The sequence below is a fragment of the Bacillus rossius genome, chromosome 2, assembly GCF_032445375.1.
Source record: "Bacillus rossius redtenbacheri isolate Brsri chromosome 2, Brsri_v3, whole genome shotgun sequence".
NCBI lineage: Eukaryota > Metazoa > Arthropoda > Insecta > Phasmatodea > Bacillidae > Bacillus > Bacillus rossius.
Window position 1 is genome coordinate 34923522 of NC_086331.1, and position 6000 is coordinate 34929521.

The following is a 6000-nucleotide window of genomic DNA, read 5'->3' on the forward strand; positions in this document are numbered from 1 at the left end:
CTCCATTTACTAACTCTCTAAACTAAAGCAGTGCTACCAACTCGGTAGCTACAACTATACCTACGACACAAAATATCTTTATTGCCGATAACACCTCCCCTCAATAAAATATTTTTAAGAAACAAACTATCTTTTCCTAAATTTGTCAAACAGTACACCACCAAGAGGCTTGGTAAAAATATCACTTAGTTGGTCACTGGTATTAACATAGTCCAACCTAATGATGTTTTCAAACAGTTTCTCTTTTACAAAACACTTCTTAATCTTTAGATGTTTGACTCTAGAGTTGTCAGTGGCCATATGTGCCAGCTTTATAGTAGACTGATTATCCTCTAACAGAGTGATGGGACCAACTTCTATTTTAAAATCATGCAACAAGTCTTTTAACCAACAAGCCTCACTGGCAGCTTGACTAAGAGCAACAAATTCTGCTTCAGTGGATGACAGAGCCACTGATTGTTGTTTTTTTGAAAACCAGATAACAGTACAGCCAAAAACCTTAAAGCAACAACCAGTTGTAGACTTACAGTCATCACTGCCTCCCCAGTCACTGTCCACATAGCCTACTACATCATCATTCCTGTTCCCATAGTAATTTAAACACATATTTAACGTACCCTTGATATATCTAAGAACATTTTTCAGAAGTTTGTAAAGTAAAGTGCTTGCACAGTTCTGATATCTACTTAAGATTGTAACAACAGCACACAAATCAGGTCGTGATCCCATTGCTGCATACATTAAGGATCCAACTAATTTTCTACACTTTGACTCTATTTCCTCATTTTCTGAGCATTCCTTTTCAAATAACTCAAACTTGAAGTTTCTGTCGATGGGCAAGGACAAAGGTTTGCATTCTGACATACCATACAACCCAAGTAAGTTCTGCAGATACTGTTTCTGACTTATGGTTGTACGATTACTAGCTAAATCCTGCTCGACATCAATACCTAGAAACCGTTTTACACAACCCAGCTCTTTCATTTTGAAGGTGTTACATAGTGCATCTCTAAGATGACTGAGCTCATTTTTACAATTTCCAAAATATAGAATATCATCAACATTTACACCAACAAAAACGTTTTGGTGTTGCCTTTACATTTAGAATAAACACATGCATCTTTGTCAGAACGTACAAAACCCAGTGATGACATTACTTTATCAAATTTAGAGTTCCACAATTTGGGAGCATTTTTAAGGCCATAAATAGACTTATTTAGTTTACCAAAAGGATACTCTGAATTTACACCCTCTGGTAATTTCAAATAGAGTTCCTCATCAATTTCACTGTTCAGGAATGCACTGCATACATCCATTTGTTGTACTGGTAAGTTCAGTTTGGTGGCCACACTCATAAACACTCTGAAAGTTTTAAGTTTTGCCACATGAGCATACAAGTTATACATATCACATTCTTGCTCGAAACCTCTTGCCACTAGTCTTGCCTTGTATTTAGTTTCCCCAGTTTCAGTCCCCTTTTTTGTGAACACCCATTTTGAACTAACTACTTCTTTTTATTCTGGCACCTGTGGTAAGGTCGTCCAAGTGTTGTTTTCATGTAACTGTTGAAGCTCGGCCTTAATTGCCTCCTTCCAACATTGTGAGTCTTCCCTATTCATTGCCTCTTTGTAACTCTTCGGTACCGCATCAGTTGCTACGAGTCCTAGATCGTACTCTGAGAACCACGTTGGCTTTCTTACACTCCGTCCACTTGCTGTTTTAGGTGGCTTATCTTTGGCGGTTTCTCTGCTTGACACTTCAACTGGTCTCCCCTTTCTTTGGTCTCCTTCAGTCACTGCATCCTCAAAACCTTTAAAGGGAGAGAACATTCCTTCACTTTGTACGTCTTCCTCATCAGTACTGGAATTTGATTTTATTTATTCATCTTCTTGAGTCAGGTCTAAGCCAATCATTTCAATCTCTTCTACTTCAGTTTCAGTCCTTGTTTCACGTCCCTTTAGTCTCACAAACACCACATCCCTTTTTATTTCACAAAAAAAAAAAAAAAAAACGACACGCCGTGATGCTGTTAACCATATCCTTTTATTCACATAATAACAGTCATTTCTTCCACACTCCTTTTCCTCCATTTACTAACTCTCTAAACTACCAACTCGGTAGCTACAACTATACCTACGACACAAAATATCTTTATTGCCGATAACAATTATGACAAATAAAAGAAATTAGTTTCACTAACATTCTTAGGTTTTTATTGTGTGGATAATTTCAAGTTTAATATTATGTAGGTACATACATTCTTAAAATTATAAATTTCTTCGAAATTTATTCATAGGTTGGTAGGGCCTACTAATTTTTTCTATTTGTCAATATTGTTTTTTTTACAGTACCTTCTTATTTGCAAGGAGTTTGGTTTAGTGTTTATAATTTATCTGCTGAACATCAAGCATCTCTTAGGGCTGCCAGAACCGAAGACCAGAAATATTTGACAATTATGTAATATATTGTTGAAAAATTTGAATTTTACTATTTCAGGTAGGTTGACTTTTTTTATTAATTAGAGTAGTTACGTGTAATTGCTTTCTTCCTTTATTTCATATTAAACATTATGTTTGGTTGTGTGTGAGATAATTTTATTTATGTATGTTTTAATTTCATTTAATTTATTATATATGTATATATTCTTACCTACCTAATTCTATTAAATTTCAGGTGGATGTTAACATTGTCATACGAGTAGTACAAATTTTTTTGTCAAATTGTTCGTTATTTATACTTTTTGTTTCATTTTGGACTTTTTTTTTCTTAATTCTAAGTTTTGTGGTGTGTACAGGGAGTGAAATCTCTATTAATTTCTAGACTCCTTTGGATAAGCGGAATATGGCCACCACAGTTTTACATATAAACAAATCCTACAAATGATTTAAACATTATGACTTAAATATAAAATAGTTTCACATCCTTAGTTCTTTTTGGTGTGTATAGTTTGAAGTTTAATATTATGTATGTACGTAATTTCTTAAACATAGAGTGATTTATTAATTTATTTAGAAAATTGTTCATAGGTAGGTAACAAGTTTTTCTATTTGTCAATATTGTTATTATGGTTGATAGGAGTACAGTAAATGCCTACTGTTATAAATAAGAAGTTCACTGCAGTTTTATCATCTGGAGTCTTTAATTGCACGTCTGTACAAGCTTACACTTTAACATTGTTCCAGCCACACAACATGGCCGCCCGGATGTTGGTTAACATGTTGCCAACATAACATCTTACATCTCCTTTACTATATATGGATTGACACTAATGACTGTTTACATAAAAAATTTACACCCAATAAACTACAACCAGTTCACATAGTTACATGGCTCAACAACAGTATCTGTTTACATTTCAAGTTTACATACAAAAAACTACAATTAGCTCACATGCAACTGTGACTGTTTACATCTCCATATGTCTACAACTAATTTACATAATCCTCTAAATAGCGAGACGTTCTAATAGCCCTTCCTGGCCTAAGGGTTGGCAATGAATAGAGCATTGTTTCTTCACTACCACTGACGGAATCAGAACCCAGATCAATAATAGAAGTAGCACTTTCACAGTCTCTTGGCAAGTCAGTATCACAACCTGAAGGCACATTATTTACAAAGCCAGGTACTGTCCTTAAGTGTTTTCTGTTTCTCCAGTAGACAGTGCCATCTAATGTCTTAAGCAAATAAGAGCGAGGTTTATCATATTTACTAACAATAGTGGCTGGGTTCCACATATTACCTTGAACTCTAACAAACTGATTTGGATGCAATTCAGGTAGGGCTTTCGCACCCCTATCAAAGTACAACTTCTGACTCTCCTGACGTGCCTGTAATCTATCAGAAACATCAGCATGAATGTGTGGTTTAAGCAGATCTGAGTGAGTGGGAATTTTTGACTTCAATCGACGGTGCAAAAGCATTTGAGCTGGGGACAGTTGAATACCAGGAATAGGAGTATTTCTGTATTCAAGTAGTGCTAGAGATAAGGGGATTTTACACCCTGATACCTTCCGTAACATACGCTTTGCAATATCCACTGCTTTTTCAGCAAGCCCATTAGACTGAGGGTAGTGTGAACTAGTGGTTTGAAATTTAAAATTCCAACATTCAGCAATTTTCTTAAATTAATAGCTGTTGATGGGCACATTATCAGAGACAATTAAATCTGGACTACCTAAACTAGCAAAAACATGTTCCAATTGTTTGATTACTTCTTCAGTTGATGATTTAACTGTAAGAAGTTTCACTTCTAACCATTTAGAGTAGTAATCGATGACAACTAAGAAATTCTTCCCTGCGAACTGTAAGATATCCATTCCCAAATGAGCCCAAGGCATGTCAGGTATTCGATGTGGCAACAACGGCTCCTTAGTGTTACATCTTTGATAGGTTTGACAAACTTCACATCTACCAACAAGTATTTCAATGTCCTGGGACATATTAGGCCAGTAAAGTGCCTCTCTGGCTCTGGCTTTACATTTACTGATCCCAACGTGAGTTTCATGGATTAAAGATAGCATGGCTAGTCTCAGAGATGCAGGCACAAATATTTTTAACCCAACAAAAATCAAGCCATCTACTACTTCCAACAAATGCTTTAACCTCCAAAACATTTTACAGGAATCAGGTAACAACTGTTTTGAAACAGGCCAGCCATCAGAAATAACCTTCATGAGGGCCGAGAGTTGGGGATCCTGTGCTGTAGCTTCTCTGAACTGCTCTTTTTTTTCTTCAGACATGGGTAGATTGGACACCAATTAATGAACTGAAAACTGCAAGTCATCATGCGAGTTATCATCACTTCTCAGAAATGCCCGAGACAAAGCATCTGCAACATACATTTCAGACCCTGGTTTGTGGAGAACTGTTACTGAATATCGCAGCAATTTAAGCCTAATATTCTGAATTCGAGGTGTCAACAAATTTAAGTCCTTATTCATGATGCCTACAAGTGGTTTATGATCACTGTGAACTGTTACTGGCCTCCCATACGTAAATTCATGAAACCTTTCACAAGCAAATTTTACAGCCAAAAATTCCATTTCAATTGGTGCCCACATCTGTTCAGAGCTAGTTATGACTCCTTGATGCAAATGCAATCGGCTTGTCATTCTGTAAGGCACAGCAGCCTATTCCCAGAGAGGATGCATCAGTTTGGATTATGAGTTCCAGGCTTGGGTCATAGACCCCTAAAACAGGCGCAGAAGAAATGAGATTTTTCAACAATTCAAATGCTGAATCCTGTTCACCTGACCACTGCCAAGGTTCATTGCTGTAAGGAGTCTCAAAGGAGCTGAGACTTTTGCTAGATTAGGAATGAATCTTCCTACATACTTTACTAAGTCAAGAAAATGTAACAACTCTGTCTAATTACAGGGCACTGGTATGGACACAATAGCTTCAACATGTTTTGTTTCTGGCTCAATACCTTGTGCAGAGATTATTACATTTCCAACATAGCTTACACGAGATGCTTGATACTGAAACTTAGATTTATTAAGCTTGACATTACATTCTCTAGCTCTGCACAACACCTTACGAACTATTGACTCTAAATCAGACTGAGTGTTTGCTCTCATAATAATGTCATCAAAGTATATCTCAACTCCATCAATATCACCAAATATCTCAGTTGTTTTCCTCTGAAATATCTCAGGAGCACAACTAATTCCAAAAGGTAGGCGATTAAATTTAAACCTCCCAAATTGTGTTACAAAACAACACAGCTCTGAGCTTGCCTCATCAAGAGTGACCTGTAAAAAACCATAAGACAAATCACATGTTGCATAGTACTTGAACCCTGCCAACCTTGAGGCGAGGTCTTCTGGAGAGGGAATAGGATGCATTTCCCGCTGAATGGCTTTATTAAGGCTATTGGGATCAAGACATATTCTCAGGTCCCCATTTGGTTTTTCAACTATCACCAGGTTGTTTACCCATGCCGTCGGACTGGTTACTTTGGATATGACACCCGCCTTCTCAAGTTCTGTCAAAGCTATC